General features: G+C 42.1%; 1 protein-coding gene across 1 annotated transcript in view; it reads right to left on the bottom strand.

Annotated features, from left to right (window-relative positions):
- The window catches only part of LOC139975892 (G-protein coupled receptor moody-like), a 114,336-nt gene that overhangs the window by 39,787 nt on the left and 61,012 nt on the right, over positions 1-13,537 (bottom strand). The gene's annotated exons all lie outside the window — the stretch shown is intronic.

A 13,537-nucleotide genomic window follows, 5' to 3' on the forward strand; every position in this document is an offset into this window, starting at 1 on the left:
TTCTAAGCCACAAATATTCATAGATAAATCCATTATGTAATTAATGTGTGCCACAGATATTCGTTATAAATCCATAATGTAAGTATTATTAGCCACAGATACTAATAGATTAATTTGTTAACATATATTCATAGATTAATATGTTAATTAGGCCATACATATTCATAGATAAATGTGATTCGTATGTATCGTATATATTCTATGTTACATATATTTCATAAATAAATCCATAAAGTTAAGTGGTTTAAGCTCCAGATATTCATAAATAGGGGAACTGTGTTAAGTTTGTAAGCCACAGTTATTCATATTGATAACTGTTTCCGTATGTATTCTATGCCACATATAGTCATAGAGAAATACATTATCTAATTGATGTTATCCACATATATCCATCAGTAAATTAACTATGTGAGTTTTGTAAGCCACAGATATTCACAGATAGATCCATAATGTAAAATGGTGTAAGCCACAGATATTCATAAGTTTAACTATTCGTGAGTATCATAAGCCACATATATTCATAGATTCATCCTATTCGAAGTATTCTAAGCCACAAATATTTATATATTAATGTTATTTAGTCCATACATATTCTAAGTCACAGAGATTCCTAGATAGATCCATAATGTAAAGTGGTGTAAGCCACACATATCCATAGATAAATCTGTTTCATATGTCACGTAATTTGTGTTAACCACAGATATTCCTAGATTAGTCTGTTTCGTAAGTATTCTGGACCAAATATATTCATAGATAAATCCATTATGTTTGTGATGTAAGCCACATATTTTTTTATTTTGCATTAGGATCGGTTAGGGATCCAACTTTACCTAAGGTGGTTAATTATATCTCAATATATGGAAGAAAGGCAAGAAAAAGAAATTAAGTTTTCTTGTATATATGACATCACACCTGTTTGCTTCAAGTTCACTTCTACTGCAAAACGTGTCAGCTGTAAATGTTGTTATATCGAGATAAAACCTGAAGAAAACTAAAGAATTAAGTGAACATTTCAATTGAATGTCCTTTCATTTATCCAATGTACATTTTACTCTGAATAATACTCTGAATAATCTGCGTGTCTGATTGTCTGCTTGTCTGTGCTTCTAATTGTCTGCGTGTCTCATTGCCGGCGCGTCTGATTTTCTGCGCGTCAATTTGTCTGCGTGTCAACTTGTCTGAGTGTCTGCTTGTGTGTTTGTCTTCGCTTCTATGCGTCTGCGGCTCTGACTGTTTGACAGATTGCGTGTCTAATTGTTTGACTGTCTGCGTGTCGTACTGTCTGCGCGTCTAATTATGGGTTTTGTATTTGATATGTTTTAACTGTTTTTTCTATCCTTCTTTTTTTCAGATGCAGAAGAAGATGGATTAAGACGCAGGACAACGACAACATGAGAAGAAGGATGATGACGGTGAAAAGTGGACGCAGACATAAGGAGGTGGAATAAGACGCTGGACGATGCCATCAGAAGAAGAAGAGGGGTGTCCCTGGGTTAGTGGGAGGGCTATGTATTTAATATGTTTTAACTATTTTTCTATCCTTGTTTTTTCAGATGTAGAAGAAGATGGATTAAGACGCTGGACGATGCCACCAGAAGAAGGGGGGTGTGTCCTTGGGTTAGTGGGTGGGCTATGTATTTGATATGTTTTTAACTGTTTTTCTATCCTTGTTTTATCAGATGCAGAAGAAGATGGTTTAAGACGCAGGACGACGATAACATAAGAAGAAGGATGATGACGATGGAAGGTGGATGAAGACAGGAGGTGGAATAAGACGCTGGACGATGCCACCAGAAGAAGAGGGGGGTTCCCAGGGTTTGTGGGTGGGCTATGTATTTGATACTGTACATTCTAATTGTTTTTCTATCCTTGCTTTTCAGCTGCTTAAGAAGATGGATTAAGACGCTGCATGGACAATGCTACCAGAAAAAGATAGGGGGGGGGGGTCCCTGAGTTAGTGGATGGGCTTTTTATCTGATATGTTTTAACTGTTTTTCTATCCTTCTTTTTCCAGATGCAGAAGAAGATGGATTAAGACGCAGGACGACGACAAAATAAGGATGATGACGGTGGAAGGTGGATGCAGACAGAAGGAGGTGGAATAAGACGCTGGACGATGCCACCAGAAGAAGAGGGGGTGTCCTTGGATTAGTGGGTGGGCTATTTATTTGATATGTTTTAACTATTTTCCTATCCGTGTTTATGCAGATGTAGAAGAAGATGGATTAAGACGCTGGACGATGCCAACAGAAGAAGAGCGAGGGTGTGTCCTTGGGTTAGTGGGTGGGCTATGTATTTGATATGTTTTTAACTGTTTTTCTATCCTTGTTTTATCAGATGCAGAAGAAGATGGTTTAAGACGCAGGACGACGATAACATAAGAAGAAGGATGATGACGATGGAAGGTGGATGAAGACAGGAGGTGGAATAAGACGCTGGACGATGCCACCAGAAGAAGAGGGGGGTTCCCAGGGTTTGTGGGTGGGCTATGTATTTGACACTGTACATTCTAATTGTTTTTCTATCCTTGTTTTTCAGCTGCTTAAGAAGATGGATTAAGACGCTGCATGGACAATGCTACCAGAAAAAGATAGGGGGGGGGGGTCCCTGAGTTAGTGGATGGGCTTTTTATCTGATATGTTTTAACTGTTTTTCTATCCTTCTTTTTCCAGATGCAGAAGAAGATGGATTAAGACGCAGGACGACGACAAAATAAGGATGATGACGGTGGAAGGTGGATGCAGACAGAAGGAGGTGGAATAAGACGCTGGACGATGCCACCAGAAGAAGAGGGGGAGTCCTTGGGTTAGTGGGTGGGCTATTTATTTGATATGTTTTAACTATTTTCCTATCCGTGTTTATGCAGATGTAGAAGAAGATGGATTAAGACGCTGGACGATGCCAACAGAAGAAGAGCGAGGGTGTGTCCTTGGGTTAGTGGGTGGGCTATGTATTTGATATGTTTTTAACTGTTTTTCTATCCTTGTTTTATCAGATGCAGAAGAAGATGGTTTAAGACGCAGGACGACGATAACATAAGAAGAAGGATGATGACGATGGAAGGTGGATGAAGACAGGAGGTGGAATAAGACGCAGGACGATGCCACCAGAAGAAGAGGGGGTTCCCAGGGTTTGTGGGTGGGCTATGTATTTGATACTGTACATTCTAATTGTTTTTCTATCCTTGTTTTTCAGCTGCTTAAGAAGATGGATTAAGACGCAGGACGACGACAAAATAAGGATGATGACGGTGGAAGGTGGATGCAGACAGAAGGAGGTGGAATAAGACGCTGGACGATGCCACCAGAAGAAGAGGGGGTGTCCTTGGGTTAGTGGGTGGGCTATTTATTTGATATGTTTTAACTATTTTCCTATCCGTGTTTATGCAGATGTAGAAGAAGATGGATTAAGACGCTGGACGATGCCAACAGAAGAAGAGCGAGGGTGTGTCCTTGGGTTAGTGGGTGGGCTATGTATTTGATATGTTTTTAACTGTTTTTCTATCCTTGTTTTATCAGATGCAGAAGAAGATGGTTTAAGACGCAGGACGACGATAACATAAGAAGAAGGATGATGACGATGGAAGGTGGATGAAGACAGGAGGTGGAATAAGACGCTGGACGATGCCACCAGAAGAAGAGGGGGGTTCCCAGGGTTTGTGGTTGGGCTATGTATTTGATACTGTACATTCTAATTGTTTTTCTATCCTTGTTTTTCAGCTGCTTAAGAAGATGGATTAAGACGCAGGACGACGACAAAATAAGAAGGATGATGACGGTGGAAGGTGGATGCAGACAGAAGGAGGTGGAATAAGACGCTGGACGATGCCACCAGAAGAAGAGGGGGTGTCCTTGGGTTAGTGGGTGGGCTATTTATTTGATATGTTTTAACTATTTTCCTATCCGTGTTTATGCAGATGTAGAAGAAGATGGATTAAGACGCTGGACGATGCCAACAGAAGAAGAGCGAGGGTGTGTCCTTGGGTTAGTGGGTGGGCAATGTATTTGATATGTTTTAATTGTTTTTCTATCCTTTTTTTCAGATGCAGAAGATGGATTAAGACGCAGGACGACGACAACATAAGAAGAAGGATGATGACGATGGAAGGTGGATGTAGACAGGACGTGGAATAAGACGCTGGACGATGCCACCAGAAGAAGAGGGGGGTTCCCTGGGTTTGTGGGTGGGTTATGTATTTCAAACATTCTAATTGTTTTTCGATCCTTGTTTTTTCAGATGCAGAAGAAGATGGATTAAGACGCTGGACGATGCCACCAGAAGAAGATAGGGGGGGTCCCTGAGATAGTAGGTGGACTGGTTGTCTGGTTGTTTGGTTGTCTGCGTGTATGATTGTCTGACTGGCTGCGTGTCTGATTGTATGACTGGCTGTGTGTCTGATTGTCTGCGTGCATGATTGTCAGCGTGTCTGAATGTCGTGTATGATTGTCTGACTGGCTGAGTGTCTGAATGTTTAACTGACCACATGTATGTTCGTCTCACTGGCTGCATGTCTGATTGTCTGACAGGTTGCGTGTCTGACTGGTTGCGTGTGTGGTTTTCTGAATGACTGCTTGTCTGACTGACTGCGCGTCTGTTTGTTTGACTGGGTGCGTTTCTGATTATCTGACTGGTTACGTGTCTGGCTGTCTGACTGGCTGCGTGTCGATTGTCTGACTGGCTGCATGGCTGATTGTCTGACTGGCTGCGAGTATGACTGGCTGTGTGTCTGATTAGCTGCGTGTCTGATTGTCTGCGTGCATGATTGTCAGCGTGTCTGAATGTCGTGTATGATTGTCTGACTGACTGAGTGTCTGATTGTTTTACTGGCCTCATGTTTGTTCGTCTCACTGGCTGCGTGTCTGATTTTCTGACAGGCTGCGTGTCTGATTGTCTACGTGTCTGATTGTCTGCGTGCCTAATTGTCTGACTGGCTGCGCGTTTGATTTTATGACTTGCTGCGTTTCTGATTGTCTGACTGGTTGCGTGTGTGGTTTTCTGAATGACTGCTTGTCTGACTGTCTGCGTGTCTGCGTGCATTATTGTCTGACTGGCTGCGTGTTTGTTTGTTTGACTGGATGCGTGTTTGATGGTCTGACTGGCTGCGGGTTTGATTGTCTGACAGGCTGCGTGTATGGTTGTCTGACTGTGTGCGTGTTTGATTGTCTGTCTGCTTGTCTACGTGCCCGATTGTCTGACTGGCTGCTTGTCTGATTGTTGACTGGATGCGTGTCTGATTGTCTGCATAGCTGATTGTCTGACTGGCTGCGTGTATGACTGGCTGTGTGTCTGATTGTCTGCGTGCATGATTGTCAGCGTGTCTGAATGTCGTGTATGATTGTATGACTGGCTGCCTATCTGATTGTTTCACTGGCTGATTGTCTGACTGGATGCGTTTCTGATTGTCTGCATAGCTGACTGGCTGTGTGTATGACTGGCTGTGTGTCTGATTGTCTGCGTGCATGATTGTCAGCGTGTCTGAATGTCGTGTATGATTGTATGACTGGCTGCCTATCTGATTGTCTCACTGGCTGTGTGTCTGATTGTTGACTGAATGCGTTTCTGATTGTCTGCATAGCTGATTGTCTGACTGGCTGCGTGTATGATTGGCTGCGTTTCTGATTGTCTGCGTGCCTAATTGTCTGGTTGGCTGCGTGTCTGATATTTTGACTGGATGCGTGTTTGATGGTCTAACTGGGTACGTGTATGATTTTCTGCGTGCCTGAATTAGATGCGAGCCTGATTGTCTGCGTGTATGATTGTCTGCTTGTCTACGTGCCTGATTGTATGACTGGCTGCCTATCTGATTGTTTCACTGGCTGCGTATAGTTGTGTGTCTGGTTATCTGCGCGTCTGATTGGCTGCGTGACTGATAGGCTGTGTATATGAATGGCTGCATTTATGATTATCTGCGTGTCTGATTGTCTACGTGTCTGATTGTCTGCTTGTCTGTTTGTCTGATTGTCTGATTTTATGAATGGCTGCGTTTCTGATTGTCTGACTGGTTGCGTGTCTGGTTGTCTCAGTGGCTGCATGGCTGACTTTCTAACTGGCTGCGTGTATGACTGACTGTGTGTCTGATTAGCTGCGTGTCTGATTGTCTGCGTGCATGATTATCAGCGTGTCTGAATGTCGTGTATGATTGTCTGAGTGTCTGATTGTTTTACTGGCCTCATGTTTGTTTGTCTGACTGGCTGCGTGTCTGATTGTCTGACTGGCTGCGTGTCTGATTGTCTGCGTGCATTATTGTCTGACTGGCTGCGTGTTTGTTTGTTGGACTGGATGCGTGTTTGATGGTCTGACTGGCTGCGGGTTTGGTTGTCTGACTGGCTGTGTGTATGGTTGTCTGACTGTGTGCGTGTCTGATTGCTGCGTTCCCGATTGGATGCGAGCCTAATTGGATACGTGTATTATTGTCTGCTCTATACGTGCCTGATTGTATGACTGGCTGCCTATCTGATTGTTTCACTGGCTGCGTGTATGAATGTCTGCGTGTCTGATTGTTGACTGGATGCGTGTCTGATTGTCTCCATAGCTGATTGTCTGACTGGCTGCGTGTATGACTAGCTGTGTGTCTGATTGTCTGCGTGCATGATTGTCAGCGTGTCTGAATGTCGTGTATGATTGTATGACTGGCTGCCTATCTGATTGTTTCACTGGCTGCGTGTCTGATTGTTGACTGGATGCGTTTCTGATTGTCTGCATAGCTGATTGTCTGACTGGCTGCGTGTATGACTGGCTGTGTGTCTGATTGTCTGCGTGCATGATTGTCAGCGTGTCTGAATGTCGTGTATGATTGTCTGACTGGCTGTGTGTCTGATTGTTTAACTGACCACATGTATGTTCGTCTCACTGGCTGCGTGTCTAATTGTCTGACTGGCTACGTTTCTGATTGTTTGACTGGATACGTGTATGATGGTCTAACTGGATGCGTGTATGATTGTCTGCGTGCCTAATTGGATGCGAGCCAGATTGGCTGCGTGTATGATTGTCTGCTTGTCTACGTGCCTGATGATATTACTGGCGGCCTATCTGATTGTTTCACTGGCTGCGTATATGGATGTCTGACTAGTTGTGTGTCTGGTTATCTGCGCGTCTGATTGGCTGCGTGACTGATAGGCTGTGTACATTAATGGCTGCATTTATGATTATCTGCGTGTCTGATTGTCTACGTGTCTGATTGTCTACGTTTCTGCTTGTCTGATTGTCTGTTTGTCTGATTTTATGACTGGCTGCGTTTCTGATTGTCTGACTGGTTGCGTGTCTGGTTGTCTCAGTGGCTGCGTGTCGATTGTCTGACTCGCTGCATGGCTGATTGTCTGACTGGCTGCGTGTATGCTGACTGTGTGTCTGATTAGCTGCGTGTCTGATTGTCTGACTGGCTGTGTCTCTGATTAGCTGCGTGTCTGATTGTCTGCGTGCATGATTGTCAGCGTGTCTGAATGTCGTGTATGATTATCTGACTGGCTGCGTGTCTGACTGGCTGCGTGTCTGATTGTCTGCGTGCCTAATTGTCTGACTGGCTGCGTATTTGTTTGTTGGACTGGATGCGTGTTTGATGGTCTGACTGGCTGCGGGTATGGTTGTCTGACTGTGTGCGTGTATGATTTTCTTACTGGCTGCGTGTCTGATTGCTGCGTTCCTGATTGAATGCGAACCTAATTGGATGCGTGTATAATTGTCTGCGTGCCTGATTGTATGACTGGCTGCCTATCTGATTGTTTCACTGGCTGCGTGTATGAATGTCTGCGTGTATGATTGTCTGACTGGCTGCGTGTCTGTGTCTGATTGTTGACTGGATGCTTGTATGATTGCCTGACTGGATGCGTGTATGACTGTCTGCATGCCTAATTATCTTCTTGAATGAATCTCTGCGCCACTGACTGTCTGCTTGTCTGCTTGTGTGCTTGTATTTCGGCATGTCTAATTATCTGCGTGTCTGTTGTCTATAAGTGTACGATTGTCTGTTTGTCTGATTTTCTGACTGGCTGCGTGTGTGATTGTCTGACTGGTTGTGTGTCTGGTTGTCTGACCAGCTGCGTGACTGATTGTGTGACTGGCTGCGTATCTGATTGTCTGGCTGGCTGCGTGTCTGATTATCTGCCTGGCTGCGTGTCTGATAGGCTGCGTGTATGATAGGCTTCGTGTATGAATGGCTGCGTATATGATTGTCTGCTTGTCTTTGTCTGCATGTCTAGTGTTGCATTTCTGATTCCCTGCTTGACTGACTGTCTGCATGTCTGCTTGTGTGCTTGTCTGTCGGCGTGTATGATTGTCTAATTATTGTCTGATTGTCTAAGTGTACGATTGTCTGTTTGTGTGATTTTCTGACTGGCTGCGTGTTGTTTGACTGATTCCGAGTCCGATTGTCTGACTAGCTGCGTGTCTGATTGTCTGACTGGCTGCGTGTCTGTTTGTCTTACTGGCTGCGTGTCTGACTGGCTGCGATGCAAGACTGATTTTCTGCGTTTCTGGTTGTCTACGTGTCTGATTATGTGATTGTCCAACTGGCTGCGTATCTGATTGTCTAACTGGCTGCGTGTCTGATTGTCTGACTGGCTGCGTGGCTGATTGGCTGCGTGCGTGATAGGCTGCGTGTCTGAATAGCTGCGTTTATGATTGTCTACTTCTCTGATTGTCTTCATGTCTGCATGTCTAATTGATTGCATTTCTGATTCTCTGCTTGACTGACTGTCTGCATGTCTGCATCTGATTGTCTGTCGGAATGTATGATTATCTAATTGTCTGATTGTCTAAGTGTACGATTGTCTGATTTTCTGTCTGGCTGCGAGTCTGATTGTCTGACTAGCTGCGTGTCTGATTGTCTGTCTGGCTGAGTGACTGATTTTCTGCTTTCCTGGTTGTCTACGTGTCTGATTATGTGATTGTCCGACTGGCTGCGTATCTGTTTGTCTGATTTTCTGACTAACTGCGTATCTGATATGTCTGATGGTCTGATTATGTGATTGTCCTACTGGCTGCGTATCTGATTGTCTAACTGGCTGCGGGTCTGATTGTCCGACTGGCTGACTGGCTGCGTGTCCGATTGTTCAACTGTCCGATTTTCTGACTGTCACGCTGATTGTCTGAATACACACGTGTCTGATTGTAAGATTGTCTGCGTGTCTGATTGTCTGCGTGTCTAATTGATCTGATTTTCTGCGTGTCTCTTTTTTGCGCGTCAGATTTATCTGATTGATCATTTAAGACAGCTTATTAACAAGAATAAATTGTTACTTGTGAATGAGGTACGTAGGTGTGTATACAGTGTTTTGTTGCGAATCAAGCTTCCAACTGCAAAAGGTTTACTAATCCACGTACAGGCAAGACTGTCTAGGTACTGGGATGAGTACGAGACCGGAACCAGACCAAACAGAAATACTGCTGAGGGATGTTTTCCAACTATGGAACACCCGATGTGTAACCTATTTAGAAGGTATCAATGGAACTAACTCCTCGCCAGGTCCTACGGGATGAAAAGAGGGCATGGGCAGGGCCTCGGGGGGCAGTTCCCCAGGCGCTCAACCATGTTTGTTTTTTTGCCATTCAAAATCAACCATGGAACTAACTACACACGTATCCAATTTGGCGGTAATATGGCGCAAAGAGCACATTTTCTATGGCGGAAAGTACCGATGGCAGAATAACACGGCCCCTGGCACAGTAGGCTACAGTTGGTTGAAAGAAACACCAGGGTAATCCTTTTACATGAGTCCCAGTTGTTAATTAGTGCATAGGGTGCACAGTTTTGTTTTATCGGATCACTTGGTTGAAATACTAACATTATGCATCAATTTACTTCGTTCCTCGCTTACCTGTCTCCCCACAACCTTGTCACCTAAGTCTACGTGCCTAGAATGAACCGGTAACCTTTTTACACTGTGCGCCCTATATAACCGGCTCGTCCTGTCAATGCCCTTACATCTCATTATAGCATCCAAAGTGCCAACGATATAACCTTGAAACATTTACCTTCTAAACTTCCCTTCTTTTCCTCTTTTGACAGTTATACAAAGCCAGTTTATACGCATTGACACACCAGTAGAATCACTGTGGTCGAGTGGTACGGGCTTCGGTCTGTTACACAAGATCCCGTGTTCGATTCCTACCATCGCCTGGTGAGTCCCAAAAGGACGAAACCGGTCGTAAAGTGGAATTTTTCTGGTGTATTGATCTTCATTTATTTAATAAATATATTTCCCAGCTCTCCCAGTTTGGTTTCAAGTAGCCATAGTTGCTTTCTTAACCTATACAGCGATTTTTTTCCAAAGTAATATAGCAATCGATCATACTAATAAACTTCCAAATAAACTCTCAGCTATTCGGCTTCTCCTATCACTCGTTTTGATGATGGCCCTGTCTAGTCAATACAACGAATGGTATTGTTTACGATTTATAGTTTTAAAACAAATTAGGATTTCGCAAAAATAATAGCAATAATGTAAAATATAAAAAAAAATGCTGTGCGGGGGAACAGATTTTGTAAATATTCGGTTTCCATCTCTCACTCTCCTTTATGGTGGACGGAATATGATCTGTATTGTCAAGCGAACAAATAGTATTGATTAAGATTTTAGTTTCAAATAAAATGCGGTAAAGTGAAACATTTAAAGAAATTGTTTGAAGCCCAGCCTACTCATGAATATTAATGAGATTGGTAACATAAACAATCGGGACCATCTACACACTGTGGGTAATTCACCACCCAAGTATATGGGATGATCAAACTTTGCGTCATTGACTTAGAGCGATTACGAGCAATTCACAACGAAATTACATTTGCCCCGCCCCTCATGAATATTAACGAGATGCGATAAGGTATTGACCTACGCATGTACCCCACCTCCTACCAATGCTACCAAAAAAAGTTTTAACAAAATCGGCCATTCGGTTGCCGTGATACGGAGTCCGCCCATTTAATATTAATGAGATTGGCACCAAAAACGATAGGGACCATTTACTCACTAAGGGTAACCTACCCACTTAGTATGAGACCGATCGGATCTTGCATCATTCAGTTATCGTGATTACAAGCCGGACACTCAGACAGACACACACACTCAAATGAGTGACTGCATAGATTCCTTTTGCCTCTGGTAAGGAATAAAAAGGAGTCAGAGAAAAGTCTACCCAGAAACAATGCAGCTGTAGTGCGCGCGAATTTCGCAGAAAATGTTAAGGTTATCTAGCTACCATGCATGTGGAAGGAGTAAATCATTCTCACAGCATCAATGCAGCTAGTGCGCGCGAAGCTCGCCAAATCTATTTTTTCACAAATTTACTAAATTAACGCCCAAATATTGTCATTGTGTCAGTGTAGCTATATATTAAACACAATGCACGCGAAACAAAAAAATGTTTTGGTACTTTGTCTCCTAAAATACAGTCGTTTTGCTATTTAAGCTTTTCTTTTCAACTGTGTTCGTATGTTTTACATGACGAAAGTGGTAATTCAGATACCTATGTAAGTAGACCCAAAGTAAACCAATATCTCACACCTTTATGTGGAAAATTTAGGCGAAAGTCACTCTCTACAGGGCAGACATGGTATACACACAGAAAACGGATTATCACCCAAATAAGACTAGATTATATTAGTAAAGTGATTCCGTGCGTTCCGAAAAAGGAAATACATTAAACTGTTCATTGTTAATAAATGGATCTTCGTTTAAGCTGCTTATCTGACGAACCATGCAAAATGAGGTTTCACAAAGCTAATTTTGCGCAAAACGTTTCATTAAGAAATTAATGATCTAAAGAACCCAAAAAATGTATCCGCTGAAGACAGACTTCAATCATATGGTCTATTAGGCCGCGCCTCTTGATTTAAACAAGTCAATGAGAAAACGCACTATAGTGTATATTCAAGACCAACGAGCTAAGCTCTCCTTGCTAGAAGAACAGCTGATCGTCGATGCGACTAGCAGACTATTGACAACAGTACAATAAATGTGCAAAACCTAGCCTATGGTCACACATAATACACTTGTTATCACAGACTTTCGATCATCTTTAAAATCTCTCTGACTAGGCTAATAATATTATAAGACCCAGGCCCTACTAAAAGTATCAGTTCGCTCAAGTCCTAACTAACGTTCGATGAAGCTGAGCGAAGGAACACTGACTGTATATTCACTTCAGCAATAATCTCGCTTCAAAATGCCTATGATATGAAAATATTTTTTCCTGTGATAAAACCTAACGCAGAGGAAGAAAACAACCGGTATTACTACTACTACAGCCTACTACTATCTAACATGATTAGTGTGCGGTAGGTATAAGTAAAATATACCATAGAGCTAAACAAATAAATACAGGTCACGAATGTGGGAGACGCCCGCAAGGGCTTATGGATTACAACTTCATGACGGGTGGCTTCCAATTCAATATTTTAACTCAAAATTTGGAATCTAAAACTAAAACTTAAGTAGTATAAATGTATTACACCGGTGATATCGTTCCTGTTTAGTGTTGCATATTCATTACTACACTCACATCTAGGCGTGGCCTAGCTCTTATAGCCTAACGAGAACAGTTTTTACAAAAATAATTACAAAGTTTACCATTTTTCCACCGTTTCCGTTAGTTTGAACACTATCACTGTCATTTTCAGTCATTAAATGACATATTTCATTCATGAATAACACCGATGGTACATTGAACCAAAGAAAAAACGTAACATCAAACATTATCTTATCTGGTTTTTTTCTTCTCTCTTTTCGGTACGCAAGTCATCACTTTAACGTTGCTTTCACATTTCTGTATTGGTGACAAAGTTGGAATCTGATTCGAGTGCCATTTGTCACGAACGGTTAACTCATACCACAAAATAGGTGATAAATTTCACGTTGGCTTAACTTACTACAAATATGCAAAGACTTTCTTTATGATGCAAATAATAACAAAATAAGAAAACGTAAATTTTTGAGTTATTCCCTGACAAGACAATTTTCACATAATTTATAGCACACTCAGAGATAAACAATAACGAAAATAAATGCAGGGATGTGCTCAGGAATATTTGAGTGCCGGGCGGATTTGTACTTTGATGCAAGTCCTGGTGGAGTGGTCATAGCACATCCCTGTAAATGTCAATTAAACAATTAGTTTGACAACCAAAAGCTTTGCAGGTCAGATTTTACGACAGCCTTACAGTATTAATCTACACACTAAATGGGTGTTAGTAATCTGCAGTGTCATACAGGTTCACTTCCAAAAATAAATAAATAAATATATAAAACTTAAGCAAATCTGCAAATAAATCAATAACTTCAACACTGAGAAAAGCAAAACCTCGGTAATATATATAAACGTGAGATAAGTTTGGATCTTCCGTTTTCCTGATCTGACAAAAAAAAAATCATCCTACTGTACTTAACCAGTAATGTTTCTTTCTATATATAAAAATAATAAATTAGATGGCTTGAGTTGACTTTACGATATTTGAACAACTTCTTTGGGAGGCCTACGCTAGTGAAGATCCTGCTAGGGTAGAAACGCCAGGTGTTCTTAGTGTTGGTGTATTTACTGCTAACACAGA

Source organism: Apostichopus japonicus, chromosome 11 (assembly GCF_037975245.1).
Source record: "Apostichopus japonicus isolate 1M-3 chromosome 11, ASM3797524v1, whole genome shotgun sequence".
In the NCBI taxonomy this organism is placed as follows: domain Eukaryota; kingdom Metazoa; phylum Echinodermata; class Holothuroidea; order Aspidochirotida; family Stichopodidae; genus Apostichopus; species Apostichopus japonicus.